Source organism: Elephas maximus, chromosome 4 (assembly GCF_024166365.1).
Source record: "Elephas maximus indicus isolate mEleMax1 chromosome 4, mEleMax1 primary haplotype, whole genome shotgun sequence".
Taxonomy (NCBI): domain Eukaryota; kingdom Metazoa; phylum Chordata; class Mammalia; order Proboscidea; family Elephantidae; genus Elephas; species Elephas maximus.
Genome location: NC_064822.1, coordinates 43,308,827 through 43,324,044, shown reverse-complemented (window position 1 = coordinate 43,324,044; position 15,218 = coordinate 43,308,827). Strand labels below are relative to the sequence as shown.

Below are 15,218 nucleotides of genomic sequence, written 5' to 3'. Positions count from 1 at the left end.
TACCACATACCTACTTTTTTAGTAAGTTAACAAACTGTAACTCACACTCATTTTTGAGACAACAAATTTATGGAACAATAAAATAAGAAATACTAAAGGCTCACGAGAATGACACAAATGAAATAATTAGCATTTCTAGGACATGCTTTATTTATGAAAATTATGATTACTTCTGGAATGATCTGAAATCTTGTTCATGAAAACTTTATCATCAAATAGAAAATTTAGGTTTCAAAAGGGTCCAAGACAAAGTCTAAACAAGTCTCATGGCACCTCCTCTCCGAGCTCCATTCACTAAATTCCGGTTGACATGGAACACCCGAGGGATGCCGGATGTATTACAACAGCACCTCACAATCTGCCCTCTGACCCAAGCCATTTGGTGGCTCAGAAGGAAATTCCAAAGACATGACAAAAACTTCCCAGTGCAACTCATTGTTGGAGCTTCTGCTCTCTGGGTCACCTCTCAAGTGCCTCTCTCCACTAAGAAAAGTGAAGGCCCAGGGACCAACCAAAGAGCCCTGGTGCCCCAACAGTTATGCACTTGGCTGCTAACCAAAAGACTGGGGGTTCAAACTCATTAAGTGGCTCCATGTCAGAAAGACCTGGTGATCTGCTCACGTAAAGACTATAGACTAGAAGACTCTCTGCGGTAGTTTTCTGTCACATGAGGTCATTATGAGTCAGGGTTGACTCAACCGTACCTAATAAGGACAACAAGAAGTACCAACCTAGGTACCAAAAGTAGCAAAAAACTCCCAAAAACCATTGCCATCAAGTGGATTCTGACTCATAGAGACCCTATAGGACACAGCAGAACTGCCCAATAGGGTTTCCAAGGAGTGGCTGGTGGATTCAAACTGCCAACTTTTTGGTTCACAGCCAAAATCTCCAAAATGATTAAGCACCTCACAGTCAGGAGGAGATGAACAAATACAACAAATTTATTTAACAGCCTCTTGAAATTCCACCCAGCAGTAAACACACATCTGGAAAGGCCTTCAATCAACTTAAAATTTGCTAGAAACATTCCCCTATCCCTGCCCACACTTAACCGATACATGGAAAAACCCATTTAATGAGAGCAGGCATGAGGAATCTCTGCTCACAACATCCAAAGGCTAAAGGTATAGTCCTCATTTTTATTATAATTTTTTCTTTGTATGACTTATGTCAAGTTTACCTTTTTGTTTTTAAGTGATATCATATTAAAATAGGAAGATAAAGATAATGAAGGGAAAAGAGATAAAATGTACTAGACACCAGAGGTCTGATTCAAGGAGATGGGCCTGGTCCCTATTTTGCCCCATGCCCTCTGACAAATTATTCCACCTCTGTCTTTATCATGACTGTCCTAGAATTAAAGGAAGAACATACACAGGCATGGCCTTGAGGCTTTTGGCTACTGAATACAGCTGTAGTTTACAAAACCCAGATGAAATTGACTGTGTGTGTATTAGACACAAATTAAGATGATAACGCAATTCTATATAAAAATTGAAATAGCAATGTATTCTTCAAAGCTCAACCCTTTGCAAGTCTGCATCTGGTGAGGTCATAACTGGGTCAGTACTTCATATCACCTGAGGATCTTTGGATAACATACGGTGATGTTGCTGCTTAGATCTCTCTCTTCTGCCTTGGGCAAAAAGGAAAGTTGTATTTTCTTTGGTGATGCAGAAAAAGAAGTCATGTGTGGTAGTCTGGGCTGCACTCAGAGGGCTCTAGGACAGTGTAGGGTTGCTGGGTTTGGGGATGAACAGCTCCAGCCCCCTGACTTTGTGGCTGTGAGGACCACTGCGGTGTTGTGTTCAAGCCACAAGTCTCACACATAGTTGGATATTCACACTCCAAAAGAAAGAAGGACATCAACTCCAATCTTCTCCAGGTGGTACTGCAGAGCAGAGGTCAGAAAACAGGGAACAAACAATTGCTGGACCTAAAGTTTAGAAGACGAGGCATGGCCCCTGGCAGGGAGAGGGAAGTATAACCAGGAGCCTCCACCAGTCTTCCATGATCTCAGTGAAGAGAGACTCTGATCACAAGCTATGCTGTGGGCAGAGTAGCAAGGCCAGAGGAGTACGGGAAGGGACGGGTATTTTCACCTTACAAGACCTTAAAAGTGCGGACAAGCTAATTATATGAATGTTACACAGCTGTGTCTCAGATATGGAAGGCCAAGTTTTAGCTGGTGCATTTCATCCCAGGGACCGGTGTGGACAATGACTCTGCCTGTGTCTGACAACCAACACTGTGACTAAATAGGAGGAAATGGACACTGGGAGATCCCAACACATGGGTTCTGGAGCTGTTATATACCACAGATGCCAAATTAGAGAGCACAGAGCAGTGAGCCCACCACTGGGTGATGGGCAGGAGCAGCTGAGGCCTCCTGGCTCCTGGACAGCATGAGGGCTTTCTGGACGGCACGCAAACTAGCCAGATGCCTAGAGAATGGTCACTTGATTGTCACACGCAGGTTCTGTTGCTGCTAGTGTATCTTCCAAAGACGGGGTTTTCTTTGTCTTCATTTAGGATATATTGTAAATATTTCAACCCACTATTACCCAATATGCACACACTTTTTAACATTTATTAACATCGTTCAAAACACATTTACAGGCTTTTGCTGTCTACCCAGGCCTGGGAGCCCAGCCATTTCTGGCTGTGCAATTGGAGTCTCTGTAGATACATAGAGACTTAACTCCTACAGAAGGTTGGGTTCTATTATCATTATTTTGGAGAGGGACTAGAGAAGGGAATGAGGCCTAATCCTTGGAAGCGACCGGGAGTTGGGAATTTTGATCAGAGGGGACGACATGTGATGGAAGGCTGGGGGAAGGAGTCCTGTGCAGTATGAACGGAGGGTGATGGGGAACAAAGGCGGGAATGTGCAGAGGACAGAATCCTGAGCTGGTCTGGACAGAAGGCCTAGAGCTTTTCAGACCCTAGGAGGAGGTCCCTGATGTGGCTGTAAAGCAGCATCTTTTGTTCATTAAGTGTTGTTGTGAACGTTTGTGAAAGATGAATATCTGAAAATCGTACAACAAGCCCTCTGATATCTGGCCTCACCTCACTGAAACCACTTTTTTTCCCCCCTTCCCTTGGTCCCTCAGTCCCAAGGCTCAGCCATCCTGTACTTTTTCAATTCTGATCCTCTGAGGGCTACCTTTCCCTTGGTTCAGGACCTTGCCCATGTGGTTTCCTTGGCTGAAAACACCTCGGCTTCACTCACAAACTCTGAGGTTCATCACTGCATGTTTTCTCTATGCCAGGACTGAGACACAGTGGTACCAAACGAGCCACAGTCCCGGCTTCTGAGAGGCCATGGGCGAGTGCGAAGATGGACAATAAACAGTTACAGGTAACTGTACTCATCCTTCTAGGAGCAAGTTGACCCACAGACTTTCTCCTTTCCCCAGGGGAATCCTCCCATCCCTGTCTGGCAGCTACCCCATGGCACAGTGCCCCAGCTCTCTCCCTACGCCTCCCTGCTAGAACACCTAACAACCCTGTTAGTGGTTTGGCTTTTTACAAAACTCTGGGAAGCTGCAGCCTCCACCAGGCTGTCTCTGCCTTCCACCTACTAGCTTGGAATAAAGAGCAAGGGGATACAGAGGGAGAATCTAACAATGTAATCTCCTCTCTGACCCTGGACAATCAGTGGCTTTCTGTGGGTGCTGGGGGTGGGGAGGCAGCTGCAGGCACACAGCCTGCTCCCAGTCACCCACAACCTAGGGACCAGGAAGAACAGGCTGCATCACACACCTTCCTCGCTGTCCTTCCCAGGCCCTCCACAGGGGCTCACATAGCTGATAAGAGGCCAACTTAGGAGCTGGACTTGGGTTTACATCTTATCCTGGCTTCCCCACTTGCTAGCTGTGTGTGATCTCCCACAGGTTATTTTGTCAATATATGCCTCATTTCCCAATCTATAAGGAGCCCTGGTGGTGCAGTGATTAAGTGTTTGGCTGCTAACTAAGAGGTCGGTGGTTCGAGACCAACAGCCAGTCAGTGGGAGAAAGATGTGGCAGTCTGTTTCTGTAAAGATTACAGCCTCGGAAACCCTATGGGGCAGTTCTACTCTTGTCCTATAGGGATGCTAAGAGTTGGAATTGATGGCAGTGGGTTTGTTTTTTTTCCAATCTATATAATGGAAATGATAATACCAACTGGTGGGGTGGCTGTCAGGAGTAAGTTAATGCATACAAAGAATACAGAACTCTGCATGGCACTTAGTAAACTTTCAGTCAGCATCACCTTTATAAATCTCAAGTCAGGGAAGGCTGGGTTCCTCTGAGTTGGAGGGCCTGAAGGGTGACATGGCATCCCTGCCACCTTGGAAGGGCTGAATCAGATTTTGATCAACTGCACTCCCCTCCTCCTCCCCCAGCACACACTTACAGGACTGTCCGGGTGAGGCTGCATCCTTCCGTCTGCCCGCACTGGATTTTCTCTACTATGGTGGGATGGGAGTTCCTGGGCGGTGCAAACACTTAAGCATTTGGCTACTAACTGAAAGGTTGGTGGCTTGAACCCACTAAGAGGTGCCTCAGAAGAAAGGCCTGGAAATCTGCTTCTGAAAGGTCACAGCCTTGAAGACCCTACGGAACAAGTCCCACTCTGCAACACATGCGTTCACCGTGAGTTAGAAGCGACGTGACAGCAACTGGCTTTACTTCTTTGGTGGTGGGATGGGCAGGGAGGCTGATTCCAGGCAGGCTTTATTTGGGTGGCCGTCCCTGGTGACCGAGCAAGTGTCAGACCTTCAGCAGAGCTCCATGGGGCCCTGGTCCTAGGTAGAGAGGAGGATACTTCATCTGGACAGGCGGCCTGAAGGCCAGTATCCTCCCAGCAACTGAGGCTCCCAGTGTCATCCTGGGCTAGCTGGTAACCATCAACACAGGGCTGATATAAGGAATGCTGGAGCTAGCATAAAAACAGACATTTAGAAATATCAGTGTATAATATGTGGAAAAATATTGGCAGGGATTACAAGTACTGCTGAGCCACTATTTGCAATATTAAGTAGGGATGCAGGCCTCTTTCTAACCAGGGGGCCTCGCCTGTTTCTGTCTGGCAAGGTACAGGTAATTATCATTTTTTGTTGTGTTACATTTTATTTTATGTTTCTAATACTTTATTGGAAGCCCTGGTGGTATAGTGGTTAAGAGCTATGAATGCTAACCAAAAGGTCCGCAGATCGAATCCACCAGGCGCTCCTTAGAAATTCTATGGGGCAGTTCTACTCTGTCCTGCAGGGTCACTTTGAGTCAGAATTGACTCGACTGCAAAGGGTAATACTTTATTAGAGAAAATGTCAAAACACACACATGCAGAGAGGATAGTATAATAAAGTCTTAGGTACCATTACCCAGCTTCAACAATTAGCAATGGTTTGTCTACCCTGTTTTTATTTTCTCACCTGTTTTTCTGGAGTATTTCAAAGGAAATCCAATACATCATGTTATTTCACCCCAAATAATATTGTGTGCATCACTAACTGATAAGACCTTTGTTTTTAATATAACCACCATGGAGTCCTGGTGGTGTAGTGGTTAAGAGCTTGGTTACTAACCAAAAGGTCAGCGGTTTGAATCTACCAGCCACTCCTTGGAAACTCTATGGGGCAGTTCTACCCTGTCCTATAGAGTCACCATGGGTCTGGTTTTGGTTTATCATATGTCATTATCATGTCCAACAAAATTAACAATAATTCCTCAATATCACCTAACATTCAGTCACAACTGCTAACCAAAAGGTCGTCAGTTCGAATCTACGAGGCACTCCTTGGAAACTCTATGGGGGCAGCTCTACTCTGTCCTATAGGGTCGCTATGAGTTGGAATCGACTCAATGGCAATGGGTTTGGTTTTTTGGGGGAACACGCAATCCACATTCAAATTTCTCCAAATGTCTCAAAAATATCTTTTTACAGTTGATTTACTCAAATTAGGGTCCAACCAAGAGGTCCACCTATTGTATTAGATTGTTATATTTCCTAAACCTCTGTTTTAGGGTATTATTCTTGTACACACACTACTGACAGCACGTGTGTCCACACAAACAATCTGTAAGGGTGGCTAGATGAGGTATGAACCCTGAAGAAACAAAACGTGTGAAGCAGCAAGAATCTATATACCCAGGTAACATCTGACTGTTCTTGAAGTGAGAAAAACTGAAAGAAAACAACGCCTGTCCTTTGCCGCATGGAGTTTTGGCGTCAATAGTGTAGTGACGGTTTTCTGGGTGGAATTAAGAGATCTTTTCCCAAGAAAAAGGCAAATATCTATGGTTTCTTTTCTTTTGATGGCTGTACTTAGAACTTTCATAGTAAAAAAAGGAGGACTGATTGGTAGTTACAGATGGACCTCAGACTCCAGGAAAACAGTTTTTACAAATCCATTAAAAAGATAAGATTGACTCAATGGCTCTACAGGAATATTGTTTATATGAGGTGGGAGACTTTAAAAGCAAAATTTTGAGACCATAATAAAAATAAAACCAAACAACAAAGTGAAGATTGAGATATCTGAAAAACACAATGTATCTGCATGGAGAACTCCGAAAGGAGGCTAGATTTTAGTATATTTACAAAGTATCAATGGCATAGCACATAATTTATGATGAATATTTTCAGAGAGCCACAAATTTATAGGAAAAGCTGAGATTTTAAAAAAGGAAAATCCAAGGACAATGAAAAGAAAGTCACAAACTTATAGGAACACCTGGGATTTTTTAAAAAAGGAAAATCCAAGGACAATGAAAGAACTTTCAAGACAAGTTCAAAGCAGGAAGAGCAAGGAAAAGAATGGGGCCATTGTTTGGAGCAAATGGATTTTTGTGAAAAGATGAACTGCTGAACTACTTAATTCCTGTATTGTTTCAATCTTCTCAACTAAGAAGGAAAATTATAGGCTAACTACTAATTCATATAAAATATCTGTATTGTATATAATATGGGGCCCTGGTAGTACAGTGGTTAAGCATTTGGCTGCTAACCAAAAGGTTAGCAGTTCAAACCCTATGGGGCAGTTCTACACTTGTCCTATAGGGTCACTTGATGGCAATGTTTTGTTTTTTTTTTTAAGTATGTATAATATGTATGTATTACATGTAAGTATTTTATAGTATATATATATCTTATATACAGTATATATGTATTTCATATATATGTATTACATATATGTATTTATGTATTACACATATTTATATTTATGTGTGCATCTCTCTATAGATATATCGACTCAACTGCAATGGGTAGGTGATTATTTATTAGGCCTTTCTGAACATAAAAACAATGAATGGGTCAAAAGGGAAAAAAATATATAGATTTAACTACACTAAAAACACTTCTAAAAAAATGACAATTATACTCCATAAAAGCACCATAGGCAAAAAAAAAAAAGATACATGTAAATTTCAGGGATGAAAACAATTATAACAAATCCATTGTTGTCAGGTCAATTCTGACTCATAGTGACCCAACAGGACAGAGTAGAACTGCCCCATAGGGTTTCCAAAGAGCAGCTAGTAGATTCGAACTGCTGACCTTTTAGTTAGTGGCGAGCTCGTAATTGCTTTGTCACCAGGGCTCTGCAATTTTGACAAGAGGTTAATATATTAATGATATAATTATTTAATTTTTACCTATTTATGAATTATTTAGATAATATTTAGATATTTATAAATTATTTAGATTAGCTATTAGATAATTTTTAGCTACTTACAAATTAATTACAAGACCACTAACACCCTATAGGAAATACACAAAACAAAAATATTAAAAAGTTTATATCCTTTGACTCAGTAATTTTTCTCCCAGGAATCTACCCTAGTAAAATAAGATAAATGAAGTTAAATGCGTATATATAATAACATCAACCATAATGTGTGTTCATTCAACTTATGATACATTTATTATGTACCAGACATTGGAGCCCTGGTGGTGTAGTGGTTATGAGCTATGGCTGCTAACCAAAAGGTTAAAATCCACCAGCAGCTCCCTGGAAACCCATGGGGCAGTTCTACTCTGTCCTGTAGGGTCACTAAGAGTTGGAATTGACTCGAAGGCAATGGGTTTGTTTTTTTTTTGGTTAGGCACCTTATTTGATATGTAACAACGAGCAAGACTTTGTCCCTATACTCAGGGAATTTCTATGTCCAATAGAGGAAATAACCAAGTTAACAGTCAATTACAATACAGTGTGGCAACAGGGTAAGTGTAAGATGCTATGGGGCGTGGGGTGGAGACCTAACTCATACCTGGAGGATTGGCCAGTACTCATGCGTGGAAGTGGTATCTGAAGGATGAGACTTCCAGCAGGGGCAACATGATGTGAGAAGGCCTGGAATGGGAGGGAGCATGGCATGTTCTGGAAGCAGCAGCTGTGCACTAGAGCTGGAACACAGAGGGGCGGGGGAACGGTGACAAACACAACTGGGGACCCTGTTTATGATAACAGAGAATGAGGAGCAACCATAAATCCAATGACTAAATCACTCACAAAATAGTATGTAGCCACTGGAAACTTTTTCAGATAAATTTAATCTTAATACAGGTCAAACAGTAGTGGGCACTGAGGCTCAGTGCCTAAGAAGATATACGTCATAGCACTTGGAAAACTGTACAGCAGTACTAAAACATAAGCTGTCTTTCTACATATGTATCTATTTCCCTACCAACACAATAGATACAAGATACAGAAGGCATGGTTATCAAATTTACAGATGACAAAGAGCTGACAGCTGTAGATGGTAGATTCAAATTTTAGAAATTGGGATCCTATTATTTATAGTTTTGTATCCTACTATAACTTCACATGCTAGAAATGTAACACTCTAAATAAAGAAAATAAAAGGCTGCCTTACACTCTGTTGTTCCTGTCGGTGCCACTAAGTCAGTTCTGACTCATGGTGACCCCATGTGTGCTCAAGGGTTTTCAAGGCTGTGACCTTTTGGAAGCAGATCACCAGGCCTTACTTCCAAGGCACCTCGGGGGAGGCATGTGTGTTAAGCCATTTCTGGAAATCTCTGTTCAATTCTGGGTCCCATTTCTTAGGTTGTTATCGTCAGTTGCCGTCGAGTCAATTCTGACTCATGGCGATCGTATGTGTGCAGAGCAGACCTGCTGCACAAGGTTTTCAAGGCCACCATCTTTTGGAAGCAGATCACCAGGCCTGTCTTTGGAGGTGCTCTGGGTGGGTTAGAACCGCTAACCTTTGGGTTAGTAGTCACAAGCTTAACCGCTTGTGCTACGCGGGGACTCCTGGTATCCTATGCAGGAAACAAACAAAACTGAAGCAAGGCCAAAGAAGGGTAACCAGACTGGTTTTGGAAACTGTAACTTCTTAGGACTGATAGAAGAAAGTGATTATGTAGCCTGGATATAAAAGTCTCTAGTGGTTAGTGGTGGGGTGGTCGTATAATCTATCGTCCGTACCAAGATACTTCTGTGAGTGAAAAGGGATGCTATTATAAATTACATGAAAACACCAGGCATAAACTGGGGGAGTTCTGGAAATACCTGGATGTAGGGACTTGTTAATTTGATGTGCTACAATGAGAAAGGTGAAGTACAATTATATATGTTTTGCTTTAGTGGGCAGAAATAGAATCAATGGGTAGAAGTTCCCCCACCCCCTGCCAAAACACACACACACGCACACACACACATTTGAATTCAACAGAAAGAACTTTCAAACAAGCATCATTATTCAAAATGGAATGGGTTGCTCCAAGTGGTCAAGCAGGGCCAGATAGCTGCTAGCCAGAGATGATACAGAAAGTATTATTCAACTCGGGAGGAGCTGGGATAGCTACACTCTAAGGTTCCTTCTATTAGTGAGTTATGACATATATGACTTGAACATATGTTAAAAAAAAAAACCATTGCTGTTGAGTTGATTCCATATCATGGCAACTTCACGTGTGTCAGATTAGAAATGTGCTCCATAGGGTTTCCAGTGGCTTATTTTTGAGAAGTAGATCACCAGTCCTTTCTTCTGAGACATCTCTGGGTAGATTTGAACCTCTAACCTTTTGGTTAGCAGCCAAGTGTGTTAATGTGTGCACCACCCAGTTACTCCATGTATACATGTGCACATACATATAAACAAGTATTTCAAGAGAATATATTCATTCTACAAGGGATAGACTTACTTGTAATGAATTTGTTACGATATTACATATGGCTTAATGAAACAAATATTCACAACACACCTTTACTCCTTCAAAAGACAAATACTGCACAACAGACTGACAGGCCCATATCCATGTCTACTCCTTTAGCCTACCAATTTCTTTTATAGGTGTGTAATGGAGCCCTGGTGGCACCACGGTTATGTGCTCAGCTGCTAACCGAAACGTTGACAGTTCGAACCCACCCAGTGGCTCCACAAATGAAAGATCTGACAATCTGCTTCCGTAAAGATTACAGCCAAGAAAACCCTACGGGTAGGTCCACTCTCTCACATGGGCACTATGAGTTGAAATCCCCTGGACGGCAGCCAATGACAACCACCAAATATACGCTATTGAAAATATGCTGTTGCAAAATGGTTTCACATGTCTGTTGTTGGTTTAGTACAGCATTCGTATGTTTGATAACTAAGACTCTCAATGACATTTCTTGGTTACACGAATTTGCTTATTTTGCTCTAATGTCTAACTAAATATGTCATCTTAAGTTTTTTTTTTTTGCTTATATTGTAATCAGTGGGGTGGAACACATTACCATGAACCACTATGGGTCTTATTATGCAGTAAATTATCACATTTCTATTGTATATATTTTATTGGCAATAAGATGATATACATGTTTAATTCAAACATAATGATGTGTCTGTCATAATAGGCACTTAATACATTTTCTTGTCTAACTTAATGCATACGTATTTAAATAACAGACTCATATATCATCTTAAGGGCAATTATGTAATTAAGTACTATGTAATTTAATTTGCATTCAATGAGCTACATTTTAATTTGCCCACCATGGGGAAACATGCCCCAAAACACAATTTCATCGCAGGCTCAGGACATGTGCATTGTCTGTAGCTTGTATACCTACGTGACCACATGTTGGGTAGAGCTGACATCATACTATGGTCAGGGGGTAGCAGCAGTGTTTTGCTACATAGATAAGACTTGTTTGGGAATGGATTTTCCTTCCCACAAACAATTCTCTCTGTGTGTTACTACAGGCATATGCTCCAGTGTCGCCGGGATGTTTGGGGCCTGAAATAGTATTGTAGATCATCTGTCAGCTTTTCAAATCCCACCCTTAGGTCTTTGGTGGCTCTTGAAGCATATGGGAGAATGGTACCACCTAAGGAAGTAATATGAAAAAAAAAAATTTTTTTTTTTATTTAAGGAAGTAATATGAAGCCCTGAGTGGTGCAGATGGTTAAGTGCTGCTAACTGAAAGGTTCTACTTCCAAAAAATCAGGCACTGAAAACTTTACGGAGCACAGTCCTATTCTCAAACACACAGGGGGATGCCGTGAGTTGGAAATGACTCGAGGGCAACTGGGGAAGGAAATGCTATGGCCTGCCAGGCCGCCTGCTTCAGCAGAATCTGCGCCTGACCCAAATCAGCCATCATCTCCTAAGTGCCTGAACCCAGGGCCATGTGCTCAGATGACAAGTCATGCCCAGCTTGGAAGGAGGCGCTTCAGCACAACAGCTGACCTTCGTGAGAAAGCTCTGCATACTTCAGACCAAACTTCCAGTGTCATAAGAGCACGGCCGACCCAAGGCAGATGGGTGCTCCAGAACTGGAAAACCACCAGTCCCGTCTGGGTGATCAGCTGGATCCCTGCTCCAGGAGGTAGAAGGCAAGCCTCCCCTGCCCCCATGAAAACTGCAGAGAGTGCTTTGGAACCTGCAGTGTTTACATTACAGAAAGCTTTTACAGCTACCTCTGACATCTGTACAGGGCAGTCAATCTGGGCTGGAGGCTGCCGCCTCGAAGTTTACATAACTGAAATCTTTGGAAAGGATTCTACTGGCGCGTCACTGGCAGAGACTTCTCACTCCTGCAGGAGCTGCGCTGGCAGAGCCCTCCCTCCATTCATCTTGTGGGAGGTTCACCACTGGCCGGCCTCCCCGTGAACCGCCCCGGACTCCGACGCCGCCTGGAGACCTGCTCACCGCTGCCGCTGGAGACCTGCTTGCACTCCTGGGAGCTGGGCTCTGCTGCAGCAGCTCCATGGAGCAGGCACGCAGCCACTGAGCTGTTCTATTCCTTGCCCAATACTGTTTAAAAAATGGGGGTGGGGGAATCAGGCTGGGAAAGGAAGGGAAGTGAAGAAGGGAGAGGGAGAAGACTCCAAAACCAAAAAGGTTTTATTCCCTCCTCTTCTCTCCACAGTCTCTCCGTGGAAAGAGAAATGACGCAGAACCTTAAAAAGCACTGGCCATGGCAAGGAGGAGTTCTAAAAATACCCAGGCTGCATATCATTAGTCAGCCTTTACAGAAATAAAGATGTTATGTTGTATCTTTCTGTTAGTCAAATCAAAATTCTAATTGAACACAGAATTTCTCAGACCTTTCCGCAGGAGGTAATTATTATGTTGACTACACACAGGAAAAAAAAAAAAAGGTGAAACTGAGCCTATTGTTTGGGCTGTAGCCATGAAAGGAAGAACGAGGGATACATTTTTTTGCCGAGATCAGAACTGATTAAAAGATGGCAGGCTTCCTCATCTTGCTTCCTGGATTTAATCAGTAATGCTGGTGGCAAACAGTTCACACGTGTCCTACGAAACCCTCTGGTAACCAAACTGCATAAAACACCTGGGACTGTGTTTGCAACTAGATAACAGTATAAATTAAGCCAGAATGTTAAATCACAACAAATACATGAAGCAGGGACAGTGATTATATTTTATATCCTTCATAATGTCTAGCATTAAGCTGTAAACATAAACGATTCTCGGTAAAGATGACAGATGAAAAGTATGGAGTTATATATTCTTGGCGGCGGTGATGGTTCCACAGGTGTAGACATATGTCCAAACTTAGCAAACAGTACACTTTAAATATGTGCAGATTACCGTATGCCAATTACACGTCAATATATCTGTTTAAAATAAAAGTATGAGAGTTAGATTTATTCATTTTGTGCATCGAAAATCCATCATTGGTAGAACATTCTGGAGGGTTCAATTTGTGAACGAGCACATCTCAACAGAGCTCTTCACTATGTGAGGAATGACTTCATTTTTATATTTTTATTTGAAGTGTGCTGCTTACAATTTTTCTCAGGACTGAACCATGCAGTTAATTGTCTTTGATGCTTTAAATATCCTCTATATATGGGGGGTGCTAACTGAAAGGTTGGAGGTTCAAGTCCGTCCAAAGGCTCCTCAGAACAAAGGCCTGGTGACCTATTTCTGAAAAGTTGGCCATTGAAAACCCTAAGCTGCACAGTTCTACTCTGACACACATTGGGTCACCGTGAGTCAAGACTGACTTGAAGGCAACTGCTTTTGGTTATACATGAGTCCCAACTTTGTTTCTCCAGTCTGGTCTTTTTCCTCTACCCAGGTTTGTATATAATCATCTGTGAAACTGCCCACTTGACATACCTCTCCACTTGGACATCCATTAAACATCACAAATTTAGCTATGTCCCAAACTGAATTCCTGATCTACTACCCCAGACCAACTCCATCCACAGCCTTCTCTTCTCAGGCAATGGCAACTCCATCTTCCCATCTCCGTTTTCCATTCTTTAAGCCAAAAACTTTGGAGTCATCCTTGACTTTTCTCTCTCACAGCCCACATCCATTCCTCCAGAAAACGCTGTTGGTTCTAACTTCATAATATCCAGAATCGGAACACATTTTACCACAACCACGGCTACTACTTTCATCACTTTCCTGGATTCTTGCAATAACCACCCAACTGGAGCCCTGGCCTCCACTCTTCCTGCCTTGCTGTCTCATCACACAGCACCAAGTGACCTATGTGTAGCCCCGGGGGATCACAGCACTCACCATTGCCCCCAGTGCAGAAGCCTTCAAGGCCAATGTGAATCTCACCTCAGTCTGTTCCACCACACTGATCTTGCTCTTGCCTAAAATGTTATGGTCACATTCCTGCCTCAGTGCCTCTGATTAGCTCTTTCCTCTGGCTGGAATGCTCTCCCCAGATACCCATTTCCTCATGGCCTTTAAATCTTTGCTCAATAACTGCTTTTGCGTAAGGTTTACTCCAACCACGTTTTAAAAAATAGCAACCTTGCCACTCTTCCCATCCTGCCATCCCCTCTAATTTATTTTCTTCATAGCAATTACCACCTTCTAGCATACTATATGGAAGCCCTGGTGGGGTAGTGGTTAAGTGCTATAGCTGCTAACCAAAACACAGGCAGTTTGAATCTACCAGGCGCTCCTTGGAAACTCTACAGGACAGTTCTACTCTGTCCTATAGGGTTGCTATGAGATGGAATCGACTTGATGGCAATGGGTTTTGTTTTGGTTAGCCTACTATATAATTTAGTTATTTATGTTGTCTGTCTCTTCCTCTTGGAACGCAAGCTCCTTGAGGACAAGAACTTTTGTCAGTGTTGTTCACTGACACATTCCTGGAACATGAGAGGCATATAAGAATGTGCTGAATGACTGAGTGAGTGAATGAATGAATGAACCTGTGGGGCTCAGACACTTCCTGCCATTTCACCAACATGAGTTTTCAAAGCTAATTCTTCCGTTTAAAGGACAACAGCTGTGTTGCATCATCTTTATTCTCTCACCCTTTGACACAGAAACATGCAGAGAGAGAAGTACCAGCTGAAGAGCAGAGAGAGAAGAGCTGACCAGCAGGTGAAGGCACTAGGCTTAAGCAGCAAAAAAATAAATAAATACATGCAAACAAGAAATGAGAAACACAATACATGACAATTAATCACTCATTAATGTATCTGAGTAGCTACCAAATGCCAGGCATAATGTCAGGTTATGGGGAATCTAAGAAGACATGGCTGGCCCTTTCCCTTAAAAAGCTATGATGTGAGACACATATAAGCAGGTAATTACAATTTATGAGACAGAACTGTAACAGAGTTCTGACTAGCCTTTGGGAGAATAAGGGAGGAAGACTCATTCTGCTTGAAGGAACAGGACAAGGTAACACTGGAGGTGTTGGATTTAAAAAATGAGTAGGTGTGTCCTGGGTAGAGAAGGGATGGGAGGGGTATCTCAATCTGAAG

The 15,218-nt window shown here is 42.6% G+C and overlaps 1 protein-coding gene across 8 annotated transcripts in view; it reads right to left on the bottom strand.

Annotated features, from left to right (window-relative positions):
* The window catches only part of FRMD4A (FERM domain containing 4A), a 373,626-nt gene that overhangs the window by 213,746 nt on the left and 144,662 nt on the right, over positions 1 to 15,218 (bottom strand). The window contains exon 1 of one of the 8 annotated variants that reach the window (XM_049881961.1): positions 8,265 to 8,306. The exons of the other annotated variants lie outside the window; for them this stretch is intronic. The gene's annotated coding sequence lies outside the window, so the exon portion shown is untranslated. Of the gene's footprint in view, positions 1 to 8,264; positions 8,307 to 15,218 lie in introns of those variants that run through there. 8 annotated transcript variants of the gene reach the window in all.